Source organism: Heteronotia binoei, chromosome 9, assembly GCF_032191835.1.
Source record: "Heteronotia binoei isolate CCM8104 ecotype False Entrance Well chromosome 9, APGP_CSIRO_Hbin_v1, whole genome shotgun sequence".
Taxonomy (NCBI): domain Eukaryota; kingdom Metazoa; phylum Chordata; class Lepidosauria; order Squamata; family Gekkonidae; genus Heteronotia; species Heteronotia binoei.
This window is the reverse complement of record NC_083231.1, coordinates 67,791,358-67,812,542: the sequence shown is the minus strand read 5'-3', so window position 1 is coordinate 67,812,542 and position 21,185 is coordinate 67,791,358.

Below are 21,185 nucleotides of genomic sequence, written 5' to 3'. Positions count from 1 at the left end.
TCTTTACGGCCAGGGCTCACCAGGAGATTGTGACCTATAGAGCATAACACTTTTCCAGGGACATAGTGGATATATTGATGCTAGCCCATTCATACCTCTGGGAAAGGGAAAAATAAACATAGGAAACGTAACACTTCACATCAAGGAACACATTTTATTACATTCTAATCAGTTAAAAGACAGGCTTTATATTAGTGGATTAAAAAAACTGTGAAACAAATACACTAGAATAAAATAATTAGAATTAAGATTTTTTTTGAAAATAACTCAATGAAGAATAAAGTGAGTTTTCTGAATATTAAAGTATACAGCTAATCCCACAAAATTCATATGTTTGGGTTTACCTAGTACCTTATACTTTTATCTGTAAATCCAAATTCATTATATATTTTCTAATCACTTTTATTATATTGTAGTCATGGCTGTTTTGTCTGCCCTTGACAATCACCCCAAATATGCAATATAAAATTTAATTTATAAAAGACTTTGTAGCAGATTGTTGTTTAAAATTGGAGAAAATGGGACAAAGAACATATTATTACCGTGCTTTTTAAAATATATATAGAAATATATTGTTAGCCAAATTGTCCTCAGATGAGGTGTGGGGAATTAATTTTAGGTCGGCAAAGATGGCAAAAATGAGCAGGGTCAGTAAGGAGACTGATTACTCATGAAAAAAACCCTAAAGAATGAAGAGATGGGTGGTAAACTAAAATTATTTTTATTAGAAAAATAGTTCAACATACAAGAAAATGAATCACACTAACAAACACACAGTCCTACGGAAAAATAGCAGGAAAAATTAGATAGAGAAACATATAAGGGTAAATGACAACAGACAGGGTGATACTTTACCTTTCAAAGGATGCAGGAACACCAACCAGAAGCGGAGACAATGAGGGGGAGGGGAAGCAAGAAATGACCAGCGTATCTCGCCAATATAAGAGCCAAATACTGATCAGGTACTTGGGAATGGCTCAAGTGGCTAGGTAGGGGGTTATCACAAGAGATACACCTGAATGGTCAAAACCCAGCCTTAATATAGCTGAATTCATGTCCCCAGGTGATTATACCAGGTGACCCATGACATAGCTGTCATGTGACCTATGATACAGCTATATGTGACCCTTGACATCACTGAGGGGTTGGCTCCCATGATGTTTGAATAAGGATTAGTGGGCACTGATGGGTTTACCTATTGTAAACCTTACCTAAACAAAGAAACAAAGGGCCAAATCGCTACCTATTGTGACACCAGAGCTAAACACAATGGGGATGATCTCTGTGTCTGGAACCGATCTTTGCACAATTGTTCTGGCTGGAGTGGTATTGTGTAAGCAACTGCCTTGGCTGTCTGGCAAGAGAGGTCATTTGTCCAGGTGTGAAGATGTGACAGCAAGCCTTTTGTTGACCATTGGTCTCTCCATTTGCATCTCCATGACATGTCTGGGCGACATGATGCTCTCACTTCACCTTCATGGCAGTTTAGTAGGACTTGGAGTTGTTAGTTCAGGACACAACAGGAACATGGTTTCTGGGGAGCTCACTCTTCAGCGCTGTTCTTGATAGGAGTGCAGTTGTAGTCTGCAATGCTGCGCAGCTCTTGATAAAACCATAATCCATGGTCCTTTACTGCAAGTGAAATGCAACCAGTCTGTTCCTTGATGGGGGCAAAGCATGGACATCTTTGTAGATGAAAAGAGCTTGCTGCTTAAGGTCACATCAGGTAAAATGTCCCTATTGGGGCAGTTTGCAAGTCCCAATACTCTATTCTTGATGCTGGCTTGAGGCAGTGTTGCTGGTGCTTACACAAGCAAAAGTTCATACTATAAGTTAACATAACTAAGACCCCCACGGGGTTGGCACTGGGCCAGAGTATGCACAGTCCATAATGGGGGAGAGGCGGGTCCAGGGCTAACAATATATTTACTCTGTGTCTAGTTCAACAAATATATATACAAATCATAACCCTTATGGTAATTTCCTTAGATCATTAATTGATATAAAAGTATTAATGACCCAAGATAGATACCATGTTCTACTTAGTTGTACTATTTGTGGAATTGAGTTTTAGGGTCAAAGATCACTGTTTGAAAGCTTTTCCTTTTTCACATTCTAAAAGTCCTTTTCCAAATAGTTCCAAAAATTGATTCAGATTTATAGACTAGTTTAACATGTGGCTAGAGAAGCTTCTGAAGTTACTGCATTGTTAGGAAAAAAGTTCCATTGTTGGTCTTCACTTTCCAAGAGCGTCTTTCTGTTAACATTATTCTATTAAAATTATGTATGCAATGATTTAAAATGTTATTGTGAGAACCTATTCTCATGACCTTTGAACAAGCTTGGCGGCTGTAAGAAAAGAAAAGGCAAATCCTGCTACACACATATATTCTCAGAATGTTCTGGATAAGATCTATTTCTTTTATCTTCATAGTGAAGGAACATGGTGATGTGCTTCTATATTGTGCTAGCAGTACCTACTCCATTAAGATTCTGTTGCCATTGTTATTCATAACCACATAATCTGACCTATTGACATGGATGGAATATATAACCATTACTTGCAACATCACTGGAGGAACCATAAGAAAATAGTGACAGTGTTGTTTCAAATAGCTTCAAGCAGCATTTAGTCACTACTCAATAAGATGCAGGTTTTTAGATGCAGATTTTCAGTAATGTCAGCCTTGGAGATCATATTCTTGAATTACAATAGGCCACATACTGAGGTGCATCTAACATTTGGAATATCAATTATGTAGCATAGAACTATAGAACAAAGCTAGTGAGTTCAATACTGATAACCTTGGTTTGAAAAAAAAATCAAACTATAAAACAGCAGTAAAAAAATGAAAATAAGCCAGAAGCAAGTTTCACAGAGCCCTATAAAATGACACTTATGTATAAAGCACTCTCTTCTAGTTATTAGAAACATAAAACACCCCCGTTGTTTTTGGAAGGGCACTCCAGTATAGGAAAATGTCATTATTCATAGTTCCACATACAGTGGAAGAAAAGCACCTTCTTCTCTTCCAGTGGTAAAAATAATGGCCCTGTGTTAAAAGTTCTGGCATCATATATCGGCTCCTGTATCAAGTAACCTTTATTGCATCATACCGTAATTATCAAGGTTATCAAAACTGCCATATTTTGGTAACTGCAAATGAAAGAAATACTAAAAGCTTTTATTTAAAGTTTGCAGTAGTTTGATGGAAAGGAATGCTAAATAAGTTCAAATTTTCTAATGCCTGTCCCAGAGATACAACACATAGTCAATGAATTTTAGATGGGCTTTCTTGGCCTCTTATTCTGAAGCATCTTATTTAAAATAATGTAAATTGCACACAAAACTTTTCCGTATGTATAGGAACAGGCAAACCTTAGGGAATAGCCTAAATCTCTCAAGCTGTGACCAATCAGTTGGCTGTTAGAATGGGGAGGAGGAGATAATACAAGAAGTCTCAACTTGTTAGAAAAATGAGAATCTCAACTCCACAGATGCAAATTGCTAGCTACTTTGCTCTTACATACCATAGCAAACCCCTCCCCCCCCCCGGGTGACATTATTCCTTTTTAAACATGTTCTTTATGCCCAAAAGGATTGCTGGGCCTTTATAAATGCAATGTATATAGTACCCAGAGGCTATTTCTATTTGTACTATAGCAGGTAGCCATAAGACTACAAAGAGAAGCTACAAAATTCTATCCTGAGCTGAACTGTGAATGAAACAAATATAAGCACCCTGAGGGCATTAGTGATTTTCCCCCTCCTCTAAAGAATATATCACACATACAATTCTTTCAGATGTGTTAATCACAAAGGCTGAAATTTTGAAATGATGTTTTGCTTTGCCTCTTTCCTTTTCTATCTTCTTACTGAACAGCATTATAAGTTTGCTCTGTACCATAATGCCTGCAATTGTCCTTTCATTGCCTGTGCATCACACTTCACAAAAACAGTTTTCATTATTCCCATCATATATCTAATTTTCAGTATGACCAAATCTGTGGATACTTAGGACTAGAAATTGGAGTCATGAACAAACAAGCCAGATTTTTCTACAAATCAGAAAAAAAGCCTTAGATTTGCAGAAAAATCTGAAATCTTATACACACACATTGTGGGTTTAATTCTCCCCACCACCACCACTACCACCCTAATAGAAGCTGTACCTATAGCTTTAAGAAATGGTTGCCTTCTCAGTAGCCATTGTGCGAGTTGATAGACAATCAAAACAGCTGTTTGTCTACCAAGGCTTTCCAATTCCCAGGTCCCAGTGGGGGATCACCTGGTTTTACAGGCTTCCCCCTGCCCCCAGCCAGCTGGCTGGCAGGGAAAGCCCCACCCCCACAGCCACCATGTACCTATAGAGTTCTGACAGGTTTAGAAACTTGCAAACAGGTCCTTTTTAAAAAATGTGTGTGTTTCTGTTGTTTGTGTGCCTTTAAAGTTGAGCAGGAAGCAGGAAACAGGAAGCACTTAATGGGGAAGGGTCAGCAGCAGCTTCCATTTGTTTTATTTTTGTTTTCAAAGCAAGTAACCAGACGCAGTAAGTGTGTGTGAGAGAAAGAGGGAGGGCTGCCAATCCCCAGGTGGGGGCAGGGGATTCCCCTGTTTCCCCTTTAAAACGCATTCCACTTTTGTTCCAGCTCATTATGATGCCTCCATAAATGTTTTTGAGAAATTAGTCATTAAGGAGGTTGAACATTTGGAAAATGATAATAAACATGTCAAATGGTGTAATTTTTCCAAGACTGATCGTGCAGCACTTAAGGCTCTCACTGAAAATGAGTCTATTGTAATCAAACCAGCCGATAAGGGTGGGGGAATTGTCATTCTTAACATGGAGGATTATCTTAATGAAATTCACAGGCACTTTCAGACCAGGATTTTTACCTATCGTTGGAAAGTGATCCAACAGATAAAGTATGCAGACTTAGACAAATAACATGGGGTACATTAATGATAAAGTAACTGAAGGCCTGATAAATCAATACCCCAGAACTCCGGCGTTTTGCATATTACGTAAAATCCACAAGAGCATTCTCCCCCCCCCCCCCCCCCGCTGGGATGTCCCTTAGTATCAGCTTCAGCTTCCCTATTAGAACCTTTAAGTCAGTACTTGAACTTTTTTTTAAAAGCCTTTTCTACTGGAAATATCTACTTATTTGAAGGATACCACTAATTTCATCAATAAAATTGAGGGGTTTAAAGTTCCAGCTAATTCCATTCTTATTTCCATTGACGTCAACGCTCTGTATACCAATATTCTATTATATGTTGTTATAGGTACATTGATGACATTTGGGCTATAGTATCTGATGCAGCACTTGTACAACCCCTAGTAGAATGGATGAATAATGTTCACCCTTCGATTACATTCAGCTATAAATCTGACATTCAGTCTTTAGCGTTTTTGAATACAGTAGTGTTTAAGACCGTAAACAATACATTGGCAGCCAGACTGTATAAGAAACCTATGAACAAAAGTATGCCTTTGAATTTTGGATCCTGTCACAATGTGCATTTGAAGAGAAGCTTACCCTATAGTCAGATGATCCGCGCTAAACAAAATTTTACAACAACATCAGATTTTATAAAAGAAAAAAAGAATATCTGTGAACAATTTGTTAATCATGGCTATCCATCTACAGCATTGCAAAATGCTCATTATTGGGTTTCAAAAGCGCCTAGGGTCGCTGTTTTTGATGGCTCTTTGCATTGTTCAAAGAATACAACTACAGTAGAAGGCAGTCTAACGTGTGCTTTTCATTTTTCAAATTTATCATACCCTATTCAGAATATCCTGAAGAAGTTCTGGTTCCTAGTCAGGGATTAACCGGGGTGTCAACAGTTCCCAAGGATTGGATACAGTAGGACTAGAAATTTGGGAAACACCCTGGTAAGATCGGATTTTCAAAGACTTTCTAAATCTACTAATGTAAGTAAGGGCCACTTTAAATGTGGGGCATGCTCAGCATGTTCTTTATCTTTGGAACTAAGACTTTTTGTACATCCAAACACAGTCTATAAGGTGTACCTGAGGGATATTACAACTTGTTCCACCAAGCAATGTGTCTATATTTTATTGTGTCCGTGTCAAAAGATCTATTTGGACAGCATGACACATGTTATTCGGACGCGTGTCCTGGAGCACAAATCTAGAATCAGAAATGTTGTGGCTGACGTTCCCCTTGCTGAACATTTTAGAAACCACCAACATGACCCTAATTCTTTAAGATTTTTTGTGGTCGAGAGGTTTCCTCAGAGACTATAGGGCAAAACTGACATTACAAAATGGTTATTGAGGCGTGAAATGAGGTGGATTTTTGTACTGCAAACACTGACACCTTTAGGTCTTAATAATGATTGGGATCTTTGCTGGGTTTTTTTTTTTTTTGTAGTTGTTGTTATCAGTGTTTATATATATTTTTGTAAGCATAAAGATTTCTGTGATGTTTATATTCTGTGGTTTTGTAACTGTACTATTCGTGATAGGTTAATTTCCATCATACATTTTATTTAGGAAGTTATCACTGTTGGCTTTGAGTTGCTGTATCTTTAAAGAACATTTAAATTGCACTCACCTGTGGGTTTTAAAAACAAATGTTTCCTTGAGCAGGTTAGGAAATTGACCGTACCTGGTAAAGCATGTTGTAAGTGGCAGCATTATTATGAATGTTAAGATTTAAATGAAGGTATGTTTTTTCCTGTCTTGGGGTACTTTCATGGGCAGAGTTTAAATGAAATTTGTATGGTAAATATTTTATTTTTGTGTACAGCTTGTAGAAGCAAGAGTGTGAAACATGGGATTTGAGTACTACCACGTCGTGTGTTTTACAATTTATGCCTGGCTGTACAGAAGAAGAGTTCTCTGAAATTGACACTTTTCATCGCAAATCCGGAAGCATCTTTCTTCATCTGAAACATTATCACTTGAACTTCTACCTTCATCCAGTGACTGAAAATTTTGACATTGCTTTGTCTTGGAATGACTTTGGGATGAAAGCATATGTTCTTTATATTTATGCTTAAAGGTTTGGAATACAGCTTGAATATTTTTTCTAAATTTGTGTATATTGCAATATATGTATTCTATTTAGAGGCTGGTTTTCACGGAGGTGTTTACTTTTATTCCCTGCTCTATTATCCATGTTGCTCTTTTTGGGTTGCTCAATCCCCAGGTAGGGGCAGGGGATTCCCCAGTTTGGAGGCCCTCCCCCTGTTTTAGAAAGTGGAGGAGGGGAGGAAAATGTCTACTGGGCACTCTATTATTCCCTACGGAAAACAATTCCCATAGGGAATAATGGGAAATTGAACTGCGGGTGTCTGCGGCTCTGGGGGGATGTTCTTTGAGGTAGAGGCACCAAACTTGCAGCATAGTATCTGATGCCTTTCCTCAAAACACTCTCCATGTTTCAAAAGGATTTGACCAGGGGTCAATTCTATGAGCCCCCAAAGAAGGTGCCCTATCCTTCATTATTTCTAATGAAGGGAAGACATTGAAAAAGTGTGCAGTCCCTTTCAATGGGATGGCCAGAACTCCCTTTGGAGTTCAATTGTATTTGTTCCAACCTTGCTCATGGCCCCACCCCCAATGTCTCCTGGCCTCACCCCCAATGTCTCCTTGTTCCACCTCCAAAGTCCCCCGATATTTCTTGAATTGGATTTGGCAACCCTATGTTTACCTTTGGTTTCTATCAGTAAGGAGTAGAGAGAGGGGGCAGGGCTCTTTCCAGGGCATTTGGAGTAACACTAATTGGGGCCAGGCTCGACAGCAGCCATCTTGATACCACAGGACATGCATGAGTCACCCTGAGCAGGACTGGCTGCTTACCATTGTTCAATAGCAGCCATCCTGTGGCAGAACAGTCCTGCTCTAACCTACAGGCCCTATTTCACTATGCCCTCTAAGATTTCCCCAGCATGAGAAGGGCTTTTCTTTATCTCTGTTCAATTGCTACTTATGCATTCTTAGCCTACCTCACAGGGATGTTGTGAGGGTAAAATTTAAGAGTGGAGAATGTAAGCTGATTTCTGTCCCCTTTGTGGAGAAAGGCAGATTATAAAGGAAGCAAATGAATAATACATATAGGTGAAGATGGGGAAGGAAAAGGGTTGGTTAATTTGTGAGTGAGAAAGAAGTATGGTTGCCACAGCTCCCTCCAATCCAGCCCAGACACAAGCCCCTTGGTCTCACGCAAGGTAGCACTTTTTGCACTTGCAGCTAGAAATGTTCGATCCATGGTGGCTTCTAGTAATGCACCATATTGAGCTCTGTTATGATTTTAAACATACCAACAATGTACTTATGAAATTTTAGAAGTGTACAGTTCTAAACTAAAGATCTGCTTTTTAACCTCACAGGGTTAAAAAGGGGTTATATTGTAATTTTATATAGTGATGGCCAATGGCCACATAAAATAAAACTATTACCTACCAACCTACCCCTAGGGTTGCCAAGTCCAATTTAAGAAATATCTGGGAACTTTGGGGGTGGAGCCAGAAGACTTTGGGGGTGGAACCAGGAGACATTGGGGGTGGAGCCAAGAGCAAGGGTGTGACAAGCATAATTGAACTTCAAGGGAGTTCTGGCCATCACATTTAAAGGGACTGCACAAATTTTTAAATGCCTTCCTTCCATAGGAAATAATGAAGGATAGGGGCACCTTCTTTTGGGGCTCATAGAGTTGGACCCCCTGGTCCAATCTTTTTTGAAACTTGGGAGGTATTTTGGGGAGAGGCACTAGATGCTATACTGAAAATTTGGTGCCTCTATCTCAAAAAACAGCCCCCCCCCCGAGCCCCTGATTCCCACAGATCAATTCCCCATGGGAATCGTTCTTGGAGGTGCATGATGGTTCTGGGGGTGGGGCTTCCCCCGCTGGCCAGCTGGCTGGGGGAGGGGGGAAGCCTGTAAAACCAGGGGATATCCCTCTGGGACCTGGGGATTGGGAAGCCTACCTACCCCTCTAGTCCAGACTGGTCTTCAGGGCTCTTATCTGCTGGCTCCCAGCTGGCCAGTGGGGGAAACCTCGCCCCCCAAAAGGAAAGTCATGTGAACATGGAAGTGATGTCATCACATCAGCAATGTCATGTGATGATGCTCTGGGTTTTGAGCATACTCTGGTTTTGTAGCAAAAAAACAGTTTTTTTGCCCCAAACCTAGAGCATTGTGCCTAAGTAACATCACTTCTGACTCCCAGACCCATTCCAGGATCTCCACCATCACTAGCAGTGAGGTAGGACCTGGCAACCCTAGAAGGAAGCAGGAAAAGGGAGAAGGATATAGGGGCTGTTAGAAAGAGGGGGAAGAGAAAATAGTTTGAGAAAGGGGATACAGGCAAAAGTAAGGTGCTCTCTGAAAGTCCTTGTGGGTTTTCATCTGTACAACTGGGCCTCCCCAGTCCCGCGGCCAGTACCTTGCATCATTTTCTCAGGGAGAGGCTCCTAGGAAGAGGAAAGCTGAAGACAGCTTTGGTACATTGGTGAGTGTGTGGATGGGAAGGAGAGAAGAAAGTAAGAAAACAGGAGAGGCTATGTGAGCTTTTAGGAAGAAAAAGAGGAAATATTGGGATGGGGGAAATAACATAACTAGTAAGCTCTCCCGCACTTGTGCATATCTAATAGTAATCTGGTTGGCTAACTGAGTGGATATCAAAAGGCGCAACACCAGATAGGAATTTTGACATACTCAGGGACTTTTGTGCATTTGTTAAGTGTGGTGAAATCTCTCCCAACTTTTGGCAAACCTGTAAATTAATTATTTCCAAGGGGTCGTTTTGTAGAAAGGTGGTGGAGCTCATCCAGGGATTCTTATGCAACTGCACATATTATTCAATGACAAGGAGGTGGAACTCTCAAAAGGAGGAGGTGGAACTCTCAGAAAGATTCAGGAGCTGTGCTCCTGTGAGCTCCCACTTAATTTGAGGCCTGATTACCTCCAAACTGTTCTATCATTAATGCCTTGCACAGGTCTTGCAAACTAAGGGCCGTGGCTTCCTTGACTGAGTCAAACCATATTATATTGGATTGTTCTCTTTTCCTGTCGCCTTAAACTTTTCCCAGTGTTATTGTCTTTTCCAGTAAGTTTTGTCTTCTCATAATGCAATCAAAGCATGATAACCTTAATTTAGCTTCTAGTGAGAGTTCAGGCTTAATTTGTACTAGAAGCCCTTATTGTGTCTTTTGGCAGTCTATGGTATCCATAAAAGTCTCCTCCAACGCCACATTGCAAATGAATCAACTTTCTTCCTGTCAGCTCTCCAACTGTCATGTCCATAGAGAGTAAAGGGGGATATTATGGTATGATTATCTTGATCACCAGCACACATCCTTACCCCTACGTACCTTTTCTAGCTCTTTCATGGCTGCTCTTCCAAGTCTCAATCTTCTTCTGGTTTCTGGGTTGCAGTCTCCCTTTTGGTTGCTCATGGAGCTGAGCAATAAAAAAATCTTGAACAATTTCAATTTCTTCATTGCCAGCCTTAAAGTTGTGTAATTCCTCAGTAGACATTACTTTTGTCTTCTGGATGGTCAGCTGTAATCCGGCTTTGATACTTTCTGTTTTAACCTATATCAGTAGCAATACTCCCTCTAAGCTGTGGAGTCTTGTGAGCAAAAATTTGTCTGTGAGCTACTGACAAAGTTGTGAGCTACCACATAAATTAGCTTACTCTGAGGCCATTTTTTCCTGAGGTAAGACAAATATTTTATTTTATCCAGAGGCTAAAAAATTGTGAGCTAGCTCACACTAGCTCACCTTAGAGGGAACACTGATCAGTAGTCATTTCAGGTCTTCACTGTTTCCTGCCAATAATGTAGTATCATCTACATATTTCAAATGGTGTTTTTTCCACCAATTTTCACTCCATCTTCATCTAAATACAACCCAGTTATCCTTATTATATGTTCTGCATATAAATTTAAGAGACTGGAATGCTTCCTTGTCTGACATCTTTGATAATTAGATGCTATTCTGGTTGTCCATATTTTGCCCTAACAGTAGCATTTTGTCTAGAGCACAGGTTTCATATCAAAACTATCATACACTGTGGCACACCTATTTCCTTTAAAACCAGCCATAGTTGTTCATGTCTTCCATATTACTAGAACTCCCATATGATTAGGTAAAGTAACTCTAAGTGGGGAAGCACCCTAAGAAATTTCCTGACACAATAAAAATACTCCAGAAGGGAAAGTATGTAGATAGTAGCTGCTGGGCAGGAAGATAAATTATTGTAGTCAAGCCCTCAGGGGCTCAAAAATCCTGGAGGTGTATGCTTTCAGAGGTAGGTTGGGATTTCCAAATTGTTCCCTACCTGATTCCTCATAAAACATCAGCTTGTAACCTGCTAATTAACAATCCTTCATGCAAAAAAACATGTTCAGTATGAAATAATATCAAGCAGTCTAGGTACAGCAATTATGGCTTTTCAAGAAAACTGTGTAGATGTTAGTGGTGTGTCCCGGAAAAAAACGGTTTTTAAAAATCAGGTTTGGATTTTGGGTAGGACATGAAACCCCAAGCACAATTTTTTGGATATTTCTGTACTGGCTCAGGTTTATTTTCAGGGCTCCCCACCCAACATTTCCAGATTTTGGGGTCCAGTGGCTGTTTGGCAGGCTCCCCCCTCCCTTTGGTTTCTGAGGTTTGCTTCGCTTTGGTTTGGTAGGTATGGCTACTTTGGTTCAGTGTGAATTCTCTGGCTTGACACTGTTCTGCTTTGGTTCCCAGGTATGATAGCAGTTCTGTTTGGTCATTTTTTGCCTTCTTTGCCCTTGAGGAAGAATAGTATTTTCCCCATAGGAAACAGTGGAGACCAGGATGGTTGGGAACACATTGTTCAGTGAGAACACACTTTTCACCAATCTGGGATGGTCTTTTTATGGGGAAGAGTTCCCATAGCTAGACATGGGAACCAACTTTCCTAGGAACATGACTGGTTCATGAAACTTGAACTTGACTGGGCAGTTTGAGGGTAACTGGTGTAAAACTTCGGTGAAAAAAAGGTGAGAAAATACCTTGACTAGATTATTGTGAGTCAAATCTGCATTTTCACAAAAAGCCGGATGAGGCCATATGATTTATTATGTTAAAGTGAGCCAGATCTGCATTGACACAAAAGTTTGAGTCAAGATAGATCCTGAAAAAGGATGGAGCATAAATTAATGTCTTGAGTGCCCTTTTTGATTGAATATAAAAAAGGGGGAAAGAAGAACTGAGCATTAGTGAATGAAATAGCAACTTCCTTGGGCTGGACCTACTCCTCTGGGGCATGACAGAGTATTCTGTGGTTGAAAAGTCTTTTGTTATTGAGAATGAAGTGAACCCCAAGCTGGGTTTTTAATGCTAGCACACCTTTCCTAAAAAGTCTGGGACATGAGAGAGATTTATAAAATTATTCATGGGGTGGAGAGAGTTTAGAAAGAGATTTTTCCCTCCTTTCTTAAAGTATCACTAAAGGCATCCAATGGAATTGATGGACAGTACGTTCAGGACAGACAAAATGAAATACTACTTTACACAGAGAGTGATTAAAATGTGGAATTATCTGTCAGAGGATGAAGTGATGGCCACAGGAATAAACGGTTTTAAATTAGCATTAGATAGATTCATGGTGGATAAGTCTATCAGTGGCAACTAGCCATGGTAACTGAGGGAAACTTCCATATTCAGAGGCACTAAGCCTCTGAATCCCAGAGACAGGAGACAACATCAGGGCAAGGCCTTTACCTCTATGGAACTGGTTGGCCATTGTGCGAGATAGAATGTTGGACTAGGTGGACTATTGGTATGATCCAACTGGACTGTTCTTATGTCCTTATGTTCTTCCCTTTCCTGGGATTTTCTAATATCATGGCTGTACCAGGATGCCTTTATGAGACTCCCCAAGGTTCAGATCCCATTGGCACTTAGGCTGTAAAAAGAGGTGCCTATTAAAACAGATAAATACAAAATAAGATGGGAGCTCCACTAACCAAGGGGGTCTTGGCTAGAGAAGGGGGCAGTTTCCTTACAGTTAATTCAGTAAATTAGATTTTTACAGCTTTTCCAAAGTCTGGTGGAAATTTCATCCATTGAGCACTGATTTTTTTCAGATAAGCTGTTGTGCTCATTGATCATAATTCAGCACAGTTATGATACATGCACCTCAGTATCAAAGAATACGTAATAATGTACTAACTAAAGCCAGTAAGTACCAAGATTATTTTCTTTCTAGTAAATTCCAAATGGTTACCCAATTCAAAGTATCTTTAAAGCCCTCTGCAGCCTGGGTCCACATAACTTAAGAACTGTGTATATGGGTCTTTGCAGGATCTTTAATCTTTTCTTTTTCTTGACATGCTGTTAAAGACTACCTTGACAGATTGTAGAAGGCCTTTCCTCCCCTTTTTCCCCTCCAGTAAGTCTTCCCATTGTAGTTATTCATATAATTGCATAAAGAACATTTTTTTTAGAACAACCTAGGATCAATAATATTTTTGATCTTCTAAACATGGCATATCAGCTTTAAAACGGCATGTTGTTAGGATGTTTTTCATATTGCACTGCTTATGCTGTGTTTTGAAAATATATATATATATATATATATATATATATATATATGTGTGTGTGTGTGTGTGTGTGTGTGTGTGTGTGTAATTGCTTTAAGTTCCTCAATGGAGAAAGACTGTTTATTAATATGTTAAATAAAATATAAACCTGAATTATCTCATTCTAAACTATAGCACACACTTTCTCCAAAGTATATACCGTAACTTATGAAATAAGGTGTGCCTTTCTCAGAGTGCTGATCTCTTGCTCAACATACAAAAGAAAATACTTTTGTTTCAGCACATATATTTCATACTACTGAAGTCCAAAGTATCTCTTGTTTCCCTAATTTTTGTCTTTGAATTAAATGTGCAGTTTCTGCTCTTAATGAAGACTTGTGTGTCAAAACTGCAGCAACATGACCATTCATGCAAAACAGCAACTCTGAACATTTCATTTTCAGAAGTGTGATGTGTTGTTGTTTCTTCCTGTATACCTGAAAAGTATTAAATGAATTGATCTGTACATGTTTCATTTGAATGGACCCATGACAGCTATGATTATTGCTTGCTTCTAAGCCTCAGCAGTGCAGCTCTACATTTTCAGGTGTTATAGGTCATAGAACATCTGCACACCTTTGTTTTTTATTCCATGGTTAACTGTTTCCTTTAGTCTCATTGACTGATCCTAACATGTCTCCAAGAAGTAGTAAATAGACTTTATAGGAAGCTATTCAGATTTATCTTCACAGCTTCAACTGTAGCACTCTTGAGTAAAAACGCTTTCTAAGATTTCACTCCCTAAAATGGTGCTGTTTCCCCCTGCATTGTGATATATGTTTTATCTGTCTTTAACAGGATATTACAGCAGGCAAACATCCTTTTCCTTTCTGGTTTTTTCTCATTTTGCTTTTGCTACCCCACCCAGCAAAGAAACCATGTTATAGGCCTGTTTTGCAGGGCTTTTTGGTAGAAAAATCCCAGCAGGAACTCATTTGCATATTAGGCCACACCCCCTGACATCACCATTATTTCATACGACTTTTTTTGTAGAAAAAGCCCAGCACGACCACATTTGCATATTAGGGCTTACCCCTAACGCCAACCCAGCCGGAACTGCGTTCCTGTGTGTTCCTGCTCAAAAAAAGCCCTGGTATTTTGCCTTGTGCTCACTGTGCATGACTGTTATGTTTTCTTTTTTGTTTTGCACTGATTGGCCTCCCTTCAGTGTTCAGTTTGCTTTCTGGTAGCTGTTTCCCTGAGTTTTCTGAGAGTGCTTTTGTGCCAGTTTTTCCCTTGCTTTGCTTCCAAGCATACATATTTCACTGGACTTCCCTCTCACCTTTTCCCCGCCCCTTCCACCCCCCCCACAATGAGGTCATTCCCGCTACTCTGCATCTTCCACTATCCCCCCCCCCTCTAAATTGGTGTACAAGCTCATTTTTATTTTTTTTATTTTTTACAAGCAGTATGAGACTATCACTAGTCTTGGATCATTGAATAGAAAGTAATTAAAATGAGGGGGAAAGTTTAGAAGGAGCTACATGAGGTTTAGTTCCCTGCTAGTATTTTGGTGTAGTGGTTGTGTGTGGACTCTTATCTGGAAGAAACTAGTTTGATTTCACTTGCAGCTGGTTTGATTTCACTTGATTTCACTCCTTCACTTGCAGCTGCTCGAATGGCTTTAAGTCAGCCATAGCTATGATTGACGTTTATATAGTTACTGGTTTTTATGTGACTTTTATTAAATGTAAGCCATCCTGAGCCTGCTTCGGTGGGAAGGGTGGGATATAAGCCAAATAAATAAACAAACAAGTAAGCAAATAAATAGTTATCACAGAGTTGTCCTTGAAAGGGCAGCTTTCTCAGACCCACCAACCTCACAGGGTATCTGTTGTGGGAGGAGACTAAAAGAGATTGTAAACTGCTCTGAGATTCAGAGTGTAGGGCAGGGTATAAATCCAATATCATCATCTTCTTCTTCTAAACAGAGATTAGAGAGGAGGCAAACAGCATTGCCCCAGTGCAAAAACCCGCCAAAACCCCCAGATTTCAGTGCTGTATGTAAACAGAATAAAGGGGGGAGATTGTCAGCGCAGAATGAAATTGATGTAGAATGTAAAGAAAGAGAGACAGACACTGGGATGGGAAGCCTAAAACTTTGAAAACATTTTTCTCTTCAATGTTTTAGTGAACAAAGTTTTTTGGGGGAACTCTTTTGGTAATCTCTGGAAGCCTAACAATAAAACAGTGACTGAACCATATGGACCTTCTGCAAACCACCAAACTTAAGAATCACTTGGGACTGAGAAACAAAAAGTACATGGGAGTGCAAAATTCAAGACGCAGCAAGGTATCTGCAGCCTGTGCAGATGAGTATGGCTTTCCTCAGTGAAGGACTTCCTCACCATGGAGCTCTGCAGCTGGAAGATGTTACCAAGTCCCAATGTTTAACTTGACCAGATGCTAGAAGATGCAAGTGCCCAGATGGAGGCACTTGAGATGAGATGGTTTTGTTGCTGGATGGGCCAGCCCTGTGCTCCTTGGGTTCAGTGTGTATCAGGCCAGAGGGTACCCTGTAGCTCTCACTGGATCTGGCCAGCTTCTTCCCAGAGGACGTGGCAGTGCAGATGGGCAGCAGGATGCCAAAGGTGACAGCCAAGTGGGAGATACAGAGCCAGGTGCTGGACAGCTGCTGTTTCTGTGACTCCCAAGAGGTGCTGCTGCCTGACAATGGTGACCTGGAGGCCATGATCTGTGCCCTGTCCACTGATGGGCAGCTCCACATCCAGGCCCCGCAGGAGAGATTCATTCCGATCCACCACACTGATTAGGCTGTCAGGCAGGGGGAGCAGGTAGAGGATGGTGAAGAGACACCAGCAGAGAAGAGAAGGTGGGTGGCAGAGGGGAAGTGATGGGGAGTGAGAATCAGCAAGGACAAACTGTGGTGTACATTCCCACCTCATTTGTGCTTCCTGAAATGCCCCATTCTGGCAGTTCTGTGACCATCCAGTCCAAGAGGAGCCCCGTTGTTGAACAGTCTTGTTCCATGACTATTAGATTTGAGTCCAGTGGCAGCTTAGAGACCAGTAAAAGTTTCAGAGGCCAACACGTTTTCTAGTGTCAAAGCTGTCTTGCAGCAGAAATGGACATCTCTGAGTCCTTTTATTCTGGCTAGAAAGCGGAAAGGGATGTTGCTGTTACTATGCAGTTGTGCTATGGCAGGGGTGTCAAATATGTGGCCCAGGGGACGAATCAGGCACCTGGGGGGCTCCTATCAGGCCCCCAAGCAACTGGCTGTCATCTGCTTTCTTCTCCCTCTTTGCTTCCTTCTGCATAAGAGCTTGCTTTGCAAGGCTTGCTCAATCGCACAGGAGCTAAAGAGCAAAGTCTCTATTTTCTCCATTGGATTAGGCTCCTTCCTTGGGGAGGAAAGTGGGAAGGATAGCTTGCTTTGTAAGGCTGTCTCATTCGCAGAGCTACTGAGCCAAGCCTCTCTTCCTTCTATTGGCTAAGGCTCCCTCTCCAGTCCTCTAGGAAAGGAAGGAAATAGCCACAGCTTCCTTTGCTCAGTTCCCCAGATCCCATGGGAGAGTTACAAAGAAAATACATTTAAGACCAACAGCCACTAACATTTTAAGCATGTTTTAAGTGTTTTTTTTAAATTGTGTTTATTTGTGTCCTTTATAAAGTTTATATCTCTATTACCTAATCTTAAATAGGTACACGCATGGCCTGGCCCAACCCCCAACATGGCCTAACAAGGTCTCATTTAGGTCAGATCCGGCCCTCATAACAAATGAGTTTGACACCCCATTGGTGCTAGGACATTGGTAAAAACAGGGCTTTTTTGAGCAGGAATGCACAGGAATGCAGTTCTGGCTGACTTGGCACCAGGGTGTGTGGCCTAATATGCAAATGAGTTCCTGCTGGGCTTTTTCTACCAACCCCCCCCCCCTGCATAAAAATACACCCCTTTTTTAATTTAGTAGTATAAGACCAGGGCTTTTTTTGAGCAGGAACGCACAGGAATGCCGTTCCGGCTGGCTTGGCATCAGGGTGTGTGGCCTAATGAACTCCTGATGGGCATTTTCTACAAAAAAGCCCTGTGTGGAACAAATGAGTTCCTGCTGGGCTTTTTCTACAAACAAAGCCTTGTATAAGGCTAAAGAAGCTCTCCAGAGCTTCTGCCAGAGGACTCCTCTTCCATATAAATTGTAGCCCTGTGCAAAGCATAGTGGAGTTACAGATGATTTTGAACAACTGCATACAAGTGCACGCACACACATATTGTCAAGGATCACAGCTTGCAATGCAAGTGTCAGTGGGTTTTACCATGTATTCTGTACACTCAATGTATTTCCACATATTATGAGAGCATGTGATTGTTTCTGATTTTTCACAGCGGCCAATAACACAGCAGAGAATCCTCAAGTTTTCAACAATATGGAAAACTGGGTTTCTAAGCAGCTTGACAATTTCAGAATAAGTCTGGTCAGTTTCAGCAGTGGGTTTTCTCCCTTTTGCCTGCATTCCTTTCTGTTCGCTTTTATTCAGTGAACTAATGATAAAATGCATGCACAAAACCTAAACCATGGGGATTTAAATGTAAGGTGCTTGCTGGACACTACAGAGCAAGTGCAATAGGACAATTTATTTATTTATTTATTTAATGAACTTATATCCCGCCCTTCTCACCGAAGTGTCTCAAGGCGGCTCACAACATAATGATTCATACAATTCCATTTAAAACATTTACAGATACAATAAAAGCATAATTAATAAAACAAGATAAAATAAAGCCAGCGGTCTATAAGAGCATTTTGTTCCATCCAAAGATGTTCCATCCAAAGTATCAGTTAGGTGTTATAGGCCTGCCGGAAGAGGGCTGTCTTGCAGGCCCTGCGGAACTGCCCTAGGTCCCGCAGGGCCCGCACCTCCTCCGGCAGCTGGTTCCACCAGTAAGAAACCTTTGGATGCCACCCCACACACATCACAAGTGATGTCCCACCCTGATTTAGAACAGTGTGTGTGTGTGTTTTACTGTGGCTGCAGAATAAATACACTGGAGGAAAAAGAATGGTACTTAAGGCAGGCACAGAATTTGCTTTTAAAGGTTGACTGCTCTGAAAATCTGCAGTAAGATGTGTGTGGTAATGGGCCATAGATCTTTTCTTTTTGTAACTGTCTGATTACAGATTATGAGGCCAGCCTTCTTGAGAGTTGAAACATAAGTGTATATGTTTCTAAACTTTAGGCTGATAATAATGCTACACTATGTAATGATTTGCCTTCACAAGCAAAATTGAAAGAGCACATCAGGGTTTATATATATATAAAACAGACATCCACACAAGCATACAAGCAAAATATAACAGACATCCACACAAGCATTCAGCCTGAACAATTGAAAGTAGATTGTAGTATGCATATATACACACATAGCTGATTTTAAAAATTCTTATACCTCTCCTCACTTTTAAGATGAGAAGAAAATCCATCAACATTTTACAGGTTTTTGGCAGAGTCGTAGCCTTTAAAATCTTTTTGAATTTCACTGTATTTGAAGTCAGATAGCTACTTTGATATTGAATAAATACTAATGATATTGAATTATTATTAATATTAATAATAATATTGATAACAACAGCATGAATGTGCACCAGCACCAAAATTCAAATTCAGAATTAGGACCCTTTGGCCTTGGAATTTAGAAAATGTGGAATTTTCAAATATCCAGAACTCCATTAAAGTCAATAGGACTTTTTAAAAAGGTTTCCCTCAGCCCTCTGACTTTTTGCCAATGCCTAGACCAACCCCAAAGACTTGGGAAGATAGTGGCAATAGCCACTATTACCAGACAGCCGTGTAAGGCATTGGATATAACTGCAGTATGGACATGAACCCTGATCAGTGCAAATGACACTAAGGGCATGGCGCAGTGGTGCTGAGGACAGCTGGTTCTGGGGAGCGGGCGAATACTCTGAGCAGCACTGGCAAGCAGGCTGGAGCAGCAGACAGACAAACAGGCAGTGGTGGATGGGTGGGACCTACTCCGAAGAGCACAGGGCACAGCACAGTTGAGTGAGTGACATTTTGGAATAGCTGTTGGAAGAAGGGAAGGGATGGTGAAAAGAAGCAGTGAACTGAAGCATGGCATACCTTGTATTGTGGGCTGGGGTGTGCCCTTCCCTCTTACTCAAAAGGCATGTCAGAAAAGCCCAGTTATGTTCCTGCAGCCTTCCCTATACTTTTGTTTCCTCTACCTTGCCCATGTTTCATACTGCTGGCAGACTATCTTCCACCCTTTCCAAAATAGTATCTGATTCTGCTACAGCACAAAACAGAAAATAAAAAAGAAAGCTGCATGCACATACAGGCAAAATTGATTATCTAAATGTAATCTAAATTTATCTACATATTTCTTTCTAACAAACCTTATATTATACCTCTTATCAGGGTTTTTATTCTGGAAAAAGAGGTGCCAGAACTTTCAAGAGGGAGATGAAGGAGAAACACACACAATTCTTTTGAAATTATATTATTTTTGTGTGCTATTGACTTACCTCTATTTTAAAGCAGTTTCCAAACTTTAGACATGTCACCAATTTCCTCAGTTCTTTTTGGGTCTTGCTTTTGGTGCCTAATGCTAAATGATGACCTTGAAGCAACCATGTTTTAACATACTTTGGTGGATCAATGATGGTCATGCTTTCCCAGTGATCCTCATGAACTTTTAAGACATTTTTTGAGAATTTCATTTCCACAAAGAGATTCTGGAACATTGTTCTGGCACATTCCCCTAGAAAAAAAAGTCCTGTCTTCCTATATCCAAAAAAGGGACTAAAAGTCATGTAAAATGTCACTATTTTAATCAACAATCCAATGATCTATCTAATATATACTAAGTGGTAGAGACAGAATAACAGGTAAGTTGAAGTACTTTTTAAAAAGGGAAATGGAGGAGACTTTTTCAGCAAGCAGAGCAAATAGGTGATGGCAGAGAAATTATGTAAATAGTTTTGCCTGCCTTTCAATTACAAAGGACCAATGTTAAAGTGCCTCCCAGCATCTATGATTGCTTTAGGATTTTCTAAGTGCAGAGAGACATCATTCACAAACTTTGCTTTCACCCGTTACTCCCTTCCCTGACAAAACTATGTCAATGTGACATCTATCAGGGGACACTGGGATCTCTGCCCAATCACCCCTGGTGTCAAGCTAGCTGAGGACTATCTCTGTTGCCTTTCTCAGGAAGTACTTGAATCCTAATCATTACACCAAACTGGATCTGCATCCCACCACGATGTCTTGATGCTCGGCATCCAGCATCATATGCCTCTTCCTTCTTCTGCAGAGGCAAGTTGGCCACTGTGTGTGGAAGGAGCCAAATTAGACAAAATTGTTGTTCTAGCCCCCTATGAAGATATTCACTGTTTTACATAGAGAAAGAAGCCAACATCAGCTGAAGAACTTCATTCAAACATTTGCAGACTTTTAAGCACAACATAATGTTGTGCATGAAGATTTTGAATAACAGCTGGTGAAATAAAGCTCCATATTATATTTGAATGTGTATGTTATTTCTGTCATTTTAATTTTTGAATCGTATTCATTCTTTGTTACTACATATTCTTTTGCAAGCAAT